Raw genomic sequence first — 14927 nt, 5'->3', positions numbered from 1 at the left:
ATGAATGATCTAAAGAAAAGATGAACAGCACATCAATTAAATTCACAGATAATAAATTGGTAGATAATGCAAACACCAGTGAGGACAGCGAAATAATACAAAGGGATCTAGGGAGTGTAGAGGTATAAGGAGGAAACAATGAAATAAGATTGAGACTAGAAAAGTGTGGGCTAATATATTGGGGAACATAATATAGAACACATGAATTTAATGGAGAGAGGTTGGTGATGGAGGAGAACAAATTGCCTACAAGCTCCCCCAGGGTGTCTGTTAACAAAATAATGAAAAAGAAAGCAAACAAAATATGGCATTACATATTAGATCGTTATCTCCAAAACAGCTCACCCATTGAGCAAAATTAGCTTTACTGATTTAGGTGAGGGAAAGTATACCTCAGTTTGCTTTGTGGAGATAAATGGAGGTATTACAACAGCAGCTTGTGATTTGATCCATATTCAGAAAGGCAAGTTGTGGTGTTCTTTATGTTCTGACCTAATATGCAAATAATGTATTTATGGCACTGAAATTATAGCTTTCATAAAACTGAATGCTTGGTTGAGGTTTTATTTAGATTTCAATGGTATCTTCTTCCTGTTGTATACTCAACTTGCAAAAATTCCATTTTGAGAAATAGGGACGTGATTCTTTCTCTCAGGCTTTAGAGTATTTTTAAAAGGTTTAGGCAAATATATACCCCATGTCTGTTTGAATTCCTAGACAGTGTTGTAAGATAAATAGATATATAATCATAGAGCACCTGACCAAATGATTAGTTTGATATTTTTCCCTAGGTTTTTTCTGTTCTGGATATGTATAGATCTAGAGAGAGAGACAGTTATGTGTGTGCATGCCTGTAGTTACATATGTTTCTCTGTAATGCCGTGATCTTAAAATCAGTTGCGTGCATACTGAGTTTTAGATATAGGAATCAGTGTGTGTTGGATGAGGCCCATATTTCAGAGAATTCTTTATTTCTCCCATCATCTTTATTTAATCTATTTATATGGTATGCTCTTGAGCAAGCCAGCCTATTCCTATGTGTGTGGTCAGTGCATAGAATGATAAGCCCTCAATTGAAGCACAGTATTGTATAACTCAGTATTAGAGACTTAATAATCAGGAAATATGGAAAATAAGTGTTGGTTATATTGCATATACTATATAGCATGATATGCATTTAACACTACAACCCTAGATTGCAAAATATATTTTAGACACAGGGGCATGCGTTTGCAGCAGCACAAATAGTAGGGGCACAAATTTATGTCACTATTTTATGCTGCAATGCGGGCCGTTGCTTGTGCGGTTTACAGCAGGACACATTGTCCCACTGCTCCGTGTGCTGCGGCGGGGCTGGCTGGGGCACAAAGTGCCTCAGTGCAGGGCTAGCCAGTAGGGAATCATTAGCAAATGCCAGTAGCAAATTTTGCCCTAGTACTGCTAATTAGCAGTGCCATGCATGGTTTAATGTACAACACATTCAGTTTTGGGATGTCACAAAGAGGTTTGCAGCACCAGAGACCACACATGCCTGCAGGGCGGTCAAACTAGTGTTATTTTGAAAATATTATTTTTTTCATTCTATAACACTTGTGTTTCAATTTGTGGATACTAAGATATGGCCACGTAGTAACACTTCTTTGCAATAAATATTTCTTATTGTTTGTAAGAATCCAGTCTACATTTATGTATGACTGCATCATTTCTCATACTTTATTTCAGCACCCTGAAACTTGAGCTCACTTGTACTCAGAAACAAAATAAGTTGTTTGGTATGTTAGGAGCAGAACATTAGGAACAAAAAGGAATAAAGACTTTATATCACTGCTGCTCTAAGAAAACTTTAGGGAAGATTAGAAGCAAACTCTGTAGAAATGTATTTATCTCTCTTAAGTGTCTATCAGGTCTGCTTATTCAGCCTTGTTAAAATAGGACATACATGACAACCCAGATAAACTTCTGCTAATTAAATCCAAATGAAATGGGGAGACTGTATGATCAAAAGAGAGCTAAAATGCTTGTAATTCCTATGAAAGATTTAGGGCAAACAAATCTGTTGTAAGTTGCATCATGTCACTGTATACTCCAAAGCCAGTATAACTTGTCCAGTAGAGGAGGCCTCACTGTTCTTTCACTAGGCCTGGTGGTTCTTGTTATTGTTGAAAGCATGTCATGTAATTGCAAGTTTTAGTTTCTTGAAACAAATCACATTTAATTAATATTAAAACATTATGCAAAGTGAATTTTCAAAACCAGGACATTAATATTTGGTTTGGTTATAATACCTGCATTTCAAATGTTTTCTTTAACTTTTTTTATTCATTTAAACATATTTGTACATAATTGCTCCCCAGGGCAGGTACACTAGAAGTACATTATTCTTTCTACGTTTTCTCTTTGTGTATTCTTGACTATTATGTCTTTCATGGTCTTGCCTAATTTGTGTAGGAATAGTGATTACAGTTAATTGTGACCACCACTAAAACTGAGTTCAATCTGAATTTCAAACCTACATAAAATCAGTGTTTGTTTCTTTAGTTTGGGGGAGGGTTATTGTTTCAAAGATTTAAATCTAAGTAGTTTTACGTGAGGGATTTTCTTGTTTGTTATGTTTTGTTTTGTTTTTTTGGGGAGGACTGGATAAAACAGGATAGATTGTATTATAACAGGTGCAGTATAAACCTCCAATTAAAATCCAGAGATAAAGATTGCACTCCCTTATCATTTATTTAAACATTTATTTATATTTAAAGTTGTAAGACATCTTTAGACAAGTTTGTAAACAGAAATTGTCTATTTTATTGAACTGTAAATGTTATAGGAAAATAATTTGGAATCATCAGTTCAAGCAGCATCATGACATATTGAAAAAGATAGTAGTAAAACCTCTCTACATAGGTTTATATTAACCTGGTTTAATGCCTATGTCATTCCACATTTTTAATATACTTGCTACAAATAAGTAAAGACATCAAAGAGAATATCACATGCATTTTCTATACATGATTTCTTTTTCTATTAGTAAGGGGCTAAATTTGAATAGAATCTTAGAAAGCACCTATAGTTATATACAGAGTCCATTGTGATGTTTTGTATAAGTACTTAAAGATGGAACATAGGAGGATGCATTTGATCTTATAAATGTATTCTTTTTCCAATGCCCTTGGGTCCAAGGCGATATCTTTTATTAAACCAACTAAATAGTAGCAAAAAACCCCTTTCTTTTCCCAACCACATTTCTTTATATATATATATATATATATATATATATACCATTATATTTTTATTACATGCATGCATGTATGTGGTGTATATAAAGAAATAGGTAGAAAATGCTGTAATAAAACCTTGGCAGGAAAATCACTGATTTTTATGTGGGTCATAATTAAGTTAATATATTATTGCATGAGCTCTGTAAACTGTTTGGACTTGAAATTCAATTGCAACTTTACTCCTGACCTAGATGGCATTAAAACATAATTCTTCACAACACAGTGTGTTGTTGTCCTTCATGGGTGAAGACAACCGCATCCAACAGTGGGGAACGGGGGGGCGGGGGAAAAGAAGAAAGAAAAGAAGTGGAAAAGAAACAGGGAGGGAGAAGAGAGAAAAGGAGGAAAAGAGGAAAGAGAAAGGAGCAGGGTGGAGGCTAGGTTGCCTGCGTACATAGGTTACTTATAAGCCCGATCTTTGCCTTGAACAATCTGCTGCAGCAGGGGGAGGAAAATGATGAGGACTGGGTATGAGAGGTTTTTCTTTTCCTGGCCATGCATTTCTTCATTACTTGTTGTACATTACTGTTTGAAGGCCAGTGCTTCATTCTGGATTGATGACTTCCAGGATGGATGGTCATGAGCAATTTGCTCCTGTGACTCCAAGTTGATTCTGAAACTCTTTAGAAATACCTTTACGGTGTCCTTGTGCCACTTTGGTGCACTGCGAGTGTGTACTCCATTTGACAGTTCACCGTAGAAGATTTTATTCAGCAGGTGAATGTTGGGCATTCTTGAAAGGTGTAGACAACACAGTGTAGACAATAACAAACCTTCACAAGTGAAAAATGTATATTAAATTAAATGCAGGTTCTACAATTGAACTTACCTTCTAACAGTGTACCCCTATCATAATTTCAAGAAGGTGACCAACGTTTTCCATTAGTGTTTTGTAATGATCTTAATTTGGATACTTCAGATACTGAAGTTCTATTTCTTTGTTTAAACCATACATATTCAAACTTCTCAAGCTCTTATTCAATCTCTTCTTATTACCTGTGGGTGGTATAAGGTGTGCGTAATATGTCTGGTATTTTGCTCTGTCATCTTCTAAGATTCAATGTGTCCTTTCATGAGCTGAACATGCAGATGGAGGAACAGGGAAATAAAACAGAATTTGCATGCTTTTGAGTTTCTGGGGCTTGTTGGGCGATGTTGCACTTTGAGCTCAGGACTGCCACCAAGAAACAAGTCCCATCCACATACTCCTGACTTGCTCATGCTGAAACCTAGTAAAAATGCATATTTTAGGTGGTTTAGAGAGGACCTCAACCTGTGCACATCTTTTTCCCTACTCTCATGTGGTCAAGATATCTCTGGGAGTTGTTACACATACTTAGCCATACACGTATGTTAACCATAGTTAAAACGCTAATGTCCGAGCATTTGAACAGGGTAACATGTGCTAAGTATTCTACCTATGATAGCAAAGTTACACTTTTCCAGAGAAGTTATCTCCTGATCTTATTAGGTAACGTGTTGCCTTAAGGTGAGATCAAACTATCAGTTGTGGGCCCAGTTTTGGAACCCATAGTCTCCTGATGGCCAGGAGGAAAATAACCTGGAAACAGCCACAGTTAAATCACTCCTGGGAATGTTTCTTCTGCAAGGGTGAATGTCTGCACAACTTACCCTTCAGAAAGAAGCTGCAGCACAGTCCTCAAGCATCCCAGGGTGCTTTGTTTTCTGCCCCTCAGCAACATTCCTGGCAGACAGTGTTGCTCAGGCTAGACTTTTGTGCTCCAGACAAGCAGGGAGCAGAACATACCCCCTTCGCAATCTCCTCATGCTGCAGGGAGAGACAGCCTGCAAGGCAGTCTGGGCCAGCCTGTCATGGCTACCCTGTGCATTGCTACGTGAATGCTGAAGGGTTTTCTAGCACAGATCAAGATGAAAGCGTTCTTGGTTTTCAGTGCTGCCCCCAGAAGTCAGGACATTAGAGAATTGTATGTTTTTTAATGTAATCATGGAGGTGTTGAATATACTCTTATGATATTAGCATGATTTTGCAATTTGTGAAGATATGGGAAAGTCACAGTTAATGTTGTATCAGGGGATGAGGGTTAACTTTATGCTTTCTTGAGATTTACTTCCTAGTCAGTTGGCACAGTGTTTAAGATGATTCTACTCTATCCTGTCTGTGAAGTTGCATCAAGTGTGTTAGTTACTGAATGCTAAAATTAATCTTAATATAACTTCATTTTCTACTAAAGAGAAAACCTTTAATGCACCGCTGTCCTGACATGGGACATTATTGCTGTTATAATTCTCCGGAACAGTCTATCAGTTGTGCATAGTAATAGGTCTCTTCTACATATGTAGATAAAGGTGCAATTGGATCTAATGCTTGATCCACACAATCACCCATCCTACCATGGCACAAGTGCATGGCAGGAGGTGCAATTGTGGGACTGTGGATTAGATCCAGTCACATCTTATTGCTGTTTTAGGGGGACCCTAATCCTGGGCTTGCCTTGCATTGGCAGGAACCAGGTTCCCATGGCTGGTGGTACCCTTTGCTGAGAGGGCTTTCGGCTATGGGGACCACATGCAGCTGGGACCTGATGAGGCTCTGGGCACCACACAGGACACATGAGGTGCAGCCATAACCCAGAACCCCATTAGGTGTGGGCTGTCTGGGTCCCAGTTGTACATGAGACCCATTCAGAACTGAGAGCCCTGTGTGGGCCTAGAGGTTTCATGCATCCCTGAACCCTGGGGATCATGGCTGCCATGATGCCCAGGGCTTAGGGGTTTCATGCTGGGCATGGTGCACCACTGCAGCTGGGAGCCTGTCAGCTAATGGGGCTCCCAGTCACATGGGGGACACTGCTACACATGCACATTAAAGCTTGATCAAAACCAGCTATAAAGTTGGTACATATTTTCATGGTCTAAATTTATAGCCGGTTGGGTAGCCCTGTAAACAGCAAAAGAAAAAAGCTGTTACTTTAAACGAGCAGAATCTTCCCCACTCTGAGCAAACAAGTCTCCCCCATGTGACAGCTACTTTGCACATGTAACTGGTCTCAAGGTAATTGCACAACTAGACAGGTAAATGTAAGATGCCTGTAATGGAGAAGGTGTGGAACAGAGAGTCAGAGGCTCCTGTTACAGAAAAGGGAAAAACTCAACAAGACAGCTGCTGTTTAGGCAAACAAGTAGCCAAGATGAGGACTGTAGACTGTAAACTTAGGCAGTTGCAGGGAGGGTAGTAGGATCATAACTCTGACAAACTTCTTAGGGCCAGTGCCTCACCAGTCCCAGATCTGCTAACAAAGAGGACTAGATAAGAGCATGCTTGAGGCAGAGGAGACAGGGAGTGAAGCTTTGCAAGGGGAGTGGGGAGCAGCAGCTGGAGATTTCTCCTCTCTAGGGTAGGAAAAGTGACTGCCATGAAACTCAGGCTGGGGCCTAGACTCTCAGAAGCAGTGTGGTGTGAGGGGTGGTTGGGGACTGCCAAGAGGTAGACTTGTTTGCTCAGAGTGGGGAAGATTCTGCTTGTTTAAAGTGACACCCTTTTTTGTTTTGCTGTTCAGAGGGCTGCCCAAATGAGGTTCCCTGCATTAAAGGGAGAGCCTGGCTTTTTCTTTATAATGTTGGCTTACCCAGTGTGGGGAGGTTTTAGTTAAGGCACTAACCTATCTTTATGTTATGCTTTATGACCAGTGGTTTGGGTTGGAACTGTCGGGGTGGAGGAGGCCCAAGCAGGGCAGAGATGGGGCCCAGTGCCTGAGCAGGGTGTAGATGGGGCCAGGGGACCCAGTGCCCAAGCAGGGTGGAGGGCCATGAGGCTGCATCAAGTTAGGCAAGGCAGGAGGATGAAGAACATGAGCTGCAGTCCAACATAGTGGACCTAGACTAAGAGGTGCCCAGACAGAGAATAGGGGCTAAGGCTCTGAATGGTGAAACCCCAACAAGGGTGTAGAGGCCAGAGGGGGGCGGAGATGATAACTAGGAGAGGTGTGCGAAGCTTTTGTCACCGATTCAATTCAGAAAAGATTAGACCCGATTCAGAGGCTGAATCACTGAAACTGAATTGAATTGGGAGAAAAGAACCCTCTAAATCAATTCAGAAAAGATTCAGAAAAAGATTCAGAGATTTGGAGATTCAGAAGGCAGTCTTACAGAAGAACAGAAACTGAGAAGTGGGAGGGGAAGTGGGGCTGGGGGAGAGAATACTGACATCTCTAGCTGGCCAGTGACTGTGATCTTTCCCTGAGTCCCCTTCCAATCACAGTGCTGTGTAGGGAGGGACATAGAAACAGCATATAAGCCTCTGTCTGCAGCTTTTCTGTCCCTTTTGTGAGCTGTTTCTACCTGAGCAACAGCATCTGAAAGGTACTACTGAACTGGCTTGGCTTCCTAGTCAGCCTCCTACTAGTCTGTCTTCTTGGAAAGGATTAGATATAGCTTACTAATTACCCTTGCCTAGAATCCCTCTACTTATCGCTATCCAATCCATTTCTTTCTACTTATTCTTATCCCAAAAACCTCTTATTTTTATTTTTTCCTCACATTTTTAAAAAGAAAGCTGTGTTTTCCCTGGCAGTGTGATCCATCACTATGCAGGAAAGCACATACGTTACACACAAACACACATATTCAATAAACAGAGAAGAAGACATATTAGTTACGCACACATACAATATCAGAGAAGAAGAAAAGATAGTTAAACAGAGAGAAGAGAGATTACAGTTGCACACACACACACACACACACACACACTTACTTTCCAGCACACTAAATTTTAATATGAAGTATGCTGGAAAGGTAGGTGCCAGGTCTTTGGGCAGGGGAGGGAGAGGGGCTAGAGGGAGTAAGGAGGAGAGTTTCAAGTTGCCCCCTCCAAACATAGACACATCCTCTTTCCTGGCAGCCATGAGTCTTCTGCTGCCAGTGTGAGCAAGGAGCTGAGAGCAGTACCTGTGCTCCTCATCCCTCAAAGTTCACCTATAGCCAATTCTCCTTCTGCAGAAGGCACCTCAGAGGAGGCTGTGGGGGTAGGTGGCTCAGCTTCCTCTGTGCCTCTGCCTGCTGAGGAGGGGGATAAGGCAGGATCCCCACCCTCAACCCAGAAACGCGGGGGGGGGGGTAGTGTAGTGTGGGATCATTTTGAGGTGGCAGATGATCCCAAGTATGCTATCTGCCAGCACTGCTGAAGGCAGATCAGCTGAAGCCAGGAGGTTAAATGCTTCATCACCACGGCAATGCTGCTGCATCTCAGGAGGCAGTACCCCCTTGCCCTTGCTCCTCCTCAGCCTGGCACTAGTGGGAGCATGCCCAAAGGGAAGTCCCCCTCTTGCTTCAAAACCCCGTCCCTACAAAGCAGAGGCAGGATTGGTGGAGAAAAGCTGCAGACAAAGGGGGGGTGCATTGAAAGGGTGAGAGAGGTCACCCAGAGCATTGGGGCAATGCTTGCTCTGGATGGGCAGCCCTTCTCCTTAGTTGAGCGGCCAGGTTTCATGTGGCTCATGGCGCTCATGGCCCCATACTACCAAGCACACACCGCTTTAGCAGGACAGTGGTGCTCTCCCTGTATGAGGCGTGCAGGGAGTACTTGAGGGAGGAGCTATGCAAAGCAGGTCTGCAGGTAGCTCTGCACTTCACCTCAGACGTCAGGAGCATCTGGAGTAGAAATCATGCCTACCTCTCCCTCACAGGACACTGGTGGGATCAGTCAGGCCATTGGATGGTTCTCCTTCAAGTGGAGGTGCTTGAGTCCCACACAGCAAGGGAGACCACGGTGGCCATGAAGCACATGGTGCAGGCGTGGCTCGTTGAGCAGGGTGAGCTCACCCATGCGTTCATGGTCCCCAACAATGGGGCCAATAGTGTCAAGGCAGTTTGTGATGCCAGCTTCCTTGTCATCCACTGTGTGGCACACAAATTCCACCTCATAGGGATGCCTTGGAGCGGGACGGCTGCCAGTGATGGTACCATCACAACCACCCAGCTGATTTCAAAATGCAGGAAGATTGGAGGCTACTTCCACCACAGTATCAAGGGGGGCAAGATGTTGCGAGAAAAACAGGAAGAGCTGAGCATCCTGAAGCACAAAATCATGCAGCATATGGAGACTCAGTGGAACTCCACATAACTGATGCTGGAAAGGCTGGTGGAGCAACAGAAGGCCATACATGAGGTGATCTTATTCAGGCAGATTGGGCTCAACAGCCCCATTATCAAAGAGGAGTGGGATACCATCTCCCAGATCTTGGTGGTTCTCAAGCCAGTCCTTAATGTCACGGAGACACTCAGTGCTGGCAATGCCCTTCTTAGCTAGGTGATCCTCATAATCAAGGAGCTTGAAAACCAAATAGAGAAGTTCCAGGGGATCGGTGTTCCTGGCTGCGGCAAGCCACTTTCACCAGAGGTGCGGGCACTAGTGAAGTGGCTGAAGCGGAGCATAAAAAAAATGCCTGGATCCATAGCAATCTAGTACAGTCCACATACTGTTCTGCCCAGCCTCAACTCCTGGTTCTTTAAAAAAAGAAAGAAAGAAAGAAAGAAAAGTCCTAGGCTCACTGGCTCTCACCAGGATGGATCCCCACTGCCCCATGATGGGTGGGGGGTTTTGTCATGAGTCCCAATCTCCCGCCCACTCTCCCAGCCCCAGCTGTTACAAAAAGAAACAAAAAAAAGAACCCCCACTTATGGGCTGCTGCCAGGCGGGGAGACAGTCCCTGCTGCCTCTCACTGTCCTGTGCTGCATGGGGGCTCTGCCATGAACCCCCAGAAGTCCTGACAGCCACTGCAACAGCCAGTGAGTGGAAGCTTTTTTTTTTTTTTTTTTTAGAACTGGGGGCAGGGGCTGGGGCTGGGTGGGGCTGGGAGACCAGGCGGGGGACGGGGAGCACTCAGCGGGGATAGGGGAGCAGGCAGGGAATGTGGGGGCAGGGGTCCTCTCATGGTCCCCTCCCCTCTTCTCCAGCCTCTTCTCCTCCACCTCCTACTTACCAGCATGGTCCAGCTCCCTGTGGGGGCAAGCGGGCACTGCCCAAAGGTCTCTGAATCTTTTCTGAATCGATTTGGAGAGCTTTGAATCAATTCAGACCTTTTTATTGGTCTCCTGATTTGGATTCGGAGATTCGGCTGCCAAATCAGGCCAAATCTCCTCCGAATCAAATCAGCACCTGAAGCTTCGCACAGCCCTAGTTCCTTTAGCCTGAGTAAAAAATCAGCTTTCTGGCTTAATGCACACTCCAATTTTTTGGGGCAGGGGGCTGTTTTTGAAGGAAAAGATGCATGTAGTGTATGAGAAAATACTGTATATTCTTATATACTTAAACTAGATTGTTAAAAATATTTTCTAGCACATTTTTAATACTACTGAAATGTATAAATTGATCTTGTTTTGCTTAAGATGTTTGCAACTTTTCTGATACAGAACTGTGAATCTCACAAGTGCAAATATTTGGAGACCAGCCATAAGGAGGATCACTACTATCCTCTACATGTTTCCATTTGTTCCATTAATTTTGATAGGAGGAATGTGTGCACATGTCCCATGTACTTTGCTGTATAAGTGTTTATGCAGCAAAAGATACAGAAAGCTGTGCCTATCAGTGTAATGCTTTGTTTCAGTTGAAGAATAAAAAGATTGCACTTTCTTTCTTGTTGCATCTTGGAGCTCTTTATATTATCCCAAACAAGAACTTTTTTCAAGTCATAAAGAAACTGGGTCTAAGTACAGGTCAGACTAAACAAAAACAAAATACATGGATTATCTCAAGAGTTCAATCAGTTTTATTTTCTATTAAATATTATACTTGTTATCATTAAATTTATGTATATTCTTATGTTGACTGTATTAAGAAAACCTCATGCCATTAACATTAAACCATGGAACTCAAGAGTTGCTTTGTTCTTCATAGACAGTGTCAAGTATCATCCCTACCCTAAGTATTTTCATTGGCTCTATATTAAGGATGAATAGTAGCCAATGGATATTTGAGCAAAACTTCCTATGGCTATTTTCCGGCCTTGTGCTGACTTTCCCCTTGATTCCATTCCATTTTGTTGTTTATTCCTTAGCCCTCAGGATGTCAGGTTTGTTACTCATGAGATTCATTTGCAAGCAGCATTTGCTAATCCAGCCATCCTTCTTCACAGAAGGTAGTATTTACAATATGATGAAGGGGTTTTTATGCCATTTCTTTCTGGTGTGTGGTTTCTTAAGTTGATCATAAATGCATGCAAACAAAGAACTGAGGGGTTTGTTTGTGGTTATTTGCAGACTTTTTCTCCATGATTAGATGTTTTTCTCCTAATTTCATCCTTGCCTTTTTTTTACTTAGTGTTTTATTTAAAAGTCAGTTTTTTCCCATCAAGCAATTTATATAGGTAAATATTTTTTCAGTGGACTCAAATGTTAATTTGCTAAAAAATGTGGGCAGTATTTTACAGGCCGTTACAGCTGATCAGGTTCAATGCTAAGGAATAAAAGGTTTAATGGTAGTTTATGGGCCTTTTTATACAGATAGATGGGTCTGTATTTATCCATCTATATACATCTGTGTGTCTGCACGTGTATGTGTAATATATGTGGGCTCACTTGTTGAAATGTGACTCAAATTGATACCTGCCAAAATTCATTGCCATCCAATGGCAAGTTGCCAGCTTGAAGAAAATAAATCTTTGGTTTCACTCTTATTCATAGTCGGTAGATGTCTAGTTCACTGTAACCATCTACATCAATTCATATTAATAGCTTCCTTTAACAACACTGTAATAAGCATCAAATTTTGCTGGTCAGTGTACACGAACTATCCTGTTACTTCCGTAGATGGTCTATCCTTTCTTGGATCAAAGTGTTTTAGAGTCATTTGATGTAGAGAAGCATGTTAGTCTGAAGTCAGGCAGTAGGTTGGCACTTTAGAGAAGCTTTTTCTGAAGAAGTTAGTGTCTAAGGTGCCACCCTGCCATGTCTTCTGCCTAAATGGTCATGGAAATCTTAAGGCGACTGTCTAGATTGCATCAGTTTCTTGTGTGAATTGCTTTATGAATTTGTTACCCCACGTGTGTTATTTTTCACCCACGGCTTTTATTTTGTATGTGGGGGTATGTGTGCATGTAAATAACACTATATATGTATATACATATATGTATACACACACACACATATATGAGTTGTTAATACATTCTTGATCATGAAAGCAAGATTAAACTATGAGTGGCTCATATTAAACCCCGTTATCTGTACAATGCAGCCTCAAAATAAGACGGAATAAAAAACAGCTTTATTTTGGTTGGCATACACATGAACTGCTATGAGATTACACCTCTTACTTTTGAAATTTTCAAGGGGTTATGAATAGAGAACTGATTGTTCTTAATCAGCAGAGATAATGTGTTTAAGGCATGGATTTGAGAGAGCTGGCTACAACAAAGTATTATAAGCAGTATGCAGAGATTCTGGATATAGACACATTCCAATCATTAAAGTAAGTTGCTTTTAAAAATGCATAGGATTTCAGAATGTATTTACTTCAATGTAAGGTTGCTAGTCTAGCTTGCAAGCAAACCAGAGAAACAAAGGAAAAATGTCAGTTGTAGCCATTTCTGGAAATGGAACATAGAACACTTTTATACAAGTTTCTTAGAATACAGTATTTCATTAAAGATACACAGAGACTGCAAATGGCAGTTGTCCTAGATCTGTGAATTTAAGATACAGAATCAGAAACCCCATATGGAAGAACACTTACTGTATGCTTCTCCACAGTATTGCTCATTCCACAAAGTTGGATTTTATTTTTGATAGGTGGTTTGGCAGTGTAATCATTCTATCGCTATGGTTAGAATTTATTGGAGCTAAAAGGGTTTTTTTTGTTTGTTTTTTTAATAAAGGATGTTGCATACAAATACATTAATGTTATCTTTTCAGAAGTATCATTCTGTGTGTTTCCACAGATACACAATAGAAAAAAGTCACTGCTTTCCTGGCAGTGGAAGGGAAGAGTAAATCATAATGCATGGATTAATGTTAATCTGTTATTAATATGAGACAAATCATGGGCTTTGTACCGCTACTGTGATAAGATGCTTCTGCAGTCCCATGGTTCCTAGTAAAGGGTACCCTGGTGATCACCAGTCCCCTTAATAACCTCTGAGGTTTAAAAGTGGTAAAGGTTGCTGCTTTATGATGGTGATTAACCCAGCAAAACAGATGACTCCAGGATTGGGGAACTATTTTTCAAGTATATAGTGTTGGGGAAATTTGATCAACTACTGTGTAGCACCCATACACTGAAGGGTGTGCTCATACACCAAGGAGCACTGATCTTGTCCCTTTTGCTGGGCTCGTTCCTAGCCGCGATCAATGAGGCAGAGAATGAGGGACTGTTGGCAAGATGATTTATTGCTCTGCAGAGGGGTTACTCAGTGCCTAGTAGACAAAGAGCTTCCCCGATCTGAGTTCGGTAGCACCTTTTACACTAACAGGTCATACATATGCAAATATAGGTATACATAGGCATAAGGCATGTGTATCTTTGGGGAATTTCCACTAGCTTTGGGTGGGGGGGTTCTTGCTTGCTGTTACAGAGTTACAAAATACACAGAACAAGTTTGCTTACTGTCAGCAAAAGGCTATCTTTAAGCTTAGGGAAAGGTCATATGCTTCTCAAGGGTCATCTGCTTCTCATGGGTCATCTTGTTTTTCTAAAAATAGGGAGGATGAAGAAAGCACCAAAAAATGTGGGGCCCCTGCAAGATCCTCTGGGCAATCTGGTGGTTGCTCCAGAGGAGAAAGCAGACCTCTTTAACCAATCCTTCACCTCTGTTTTCTTGGGCAGGGACCAGGACTTCCCCACCGTGATGCAAGATGGACTTGAGGGGAACACCTCCAGACCTCAGGTTGGGGAGGACTGGGTTAGAGAGCTTCTGGAGGGGCTGGACGTGTTCAAATCAGTGGGTCTAGATGCTCTCCACCCCAGAGTGTTGAGGGAGCTAGCAGGGCCCTTGGCACAGCTTTATGAGCACTCATGGTGCTCGGGCCAGGTTCCGGATGATTGAGGCCAACGTGGTCCCCATCTTTAAGAAAGGAAGGAAGGAGGACCCGGGCAACTATAGGTCTGTCAGTCTTACCTCAATCCTAGGGAAGCTCTTTGAGAAGATCATCATGGAGCACATCTGCGATGGCCGACCTCAGAGATGATGCTCAAGGGCACCCAGCACGGTTTCATTAGGGGCAGGTCATGTCAGACCAACCTGATTGCCTTTTATGATCAGGTCACAAAAGCCTTGGATGCAGGTGTTGCTGTGGATGTAGTCTTTCTGGACTTCAGCAAGGCCTTTGACACCGTCTTCCACCCCATCCTCATTAAGAAATTGGGTGACTGGCGTTGATGCCTACACAGTCAGATGGATTGCAGATTTGCTGAAGGGTGGCACTCAGAGGGTGGTGGTGGATGGGTTATATTTGACCTGGGGAGAAGTGGGCAACGGAGTCCCCCAGGGCTCGGTCCTTGGGCCCACACTGTTCAATCTCTTTATCAGCGATTTGGACAACAGGGTGAAAAGCACCCTGTTTAAATTCACTGATGATACCAAAATTTGGGGTGAGGTGAGCACACTAGTAGGGAGGGAAAGACTGCAGGAAGACTTGGATAGGTTACAGGGGTGGGCTAGCAAAAACAGGATGCGCTTCAA

General features: G+C 42.3%; 1 protein-coding gene across 2 annotated transcripts in view; it reads left to right on the top strand.

The window, feature by feature from the left end:
* DIAPH2 (diaphanous related formin 2) overlaps window positions 1–14927 on the top strand; it is a 686654-nt gene that overhangs the window by 424036 nt on the left and 247691 nt on the right. The window lies entirely within an intron of this gene.

The sequence above is a fragment of the Crocodylus porosus genome, unplaced genomic scaffold (genome assembly GCF_001723895.1).
Source record: "Crocodylus porosus isolate Cpor-Errol unplaced genomic scaffold, CroPor_comp1, whole genome shotgun sequence".
Classification (NCBI taxonomy): Eukaryota; Metazoa; Chordata; order Crocodylia; family Crocodylidae; genus Crocodylus; species Crocodylus porosus.
The sequence above is the reverse complement of the archived record's forward strand: the minus strand, read 5'-3'. Positions and strand labels throughout refer to the sequence as shown.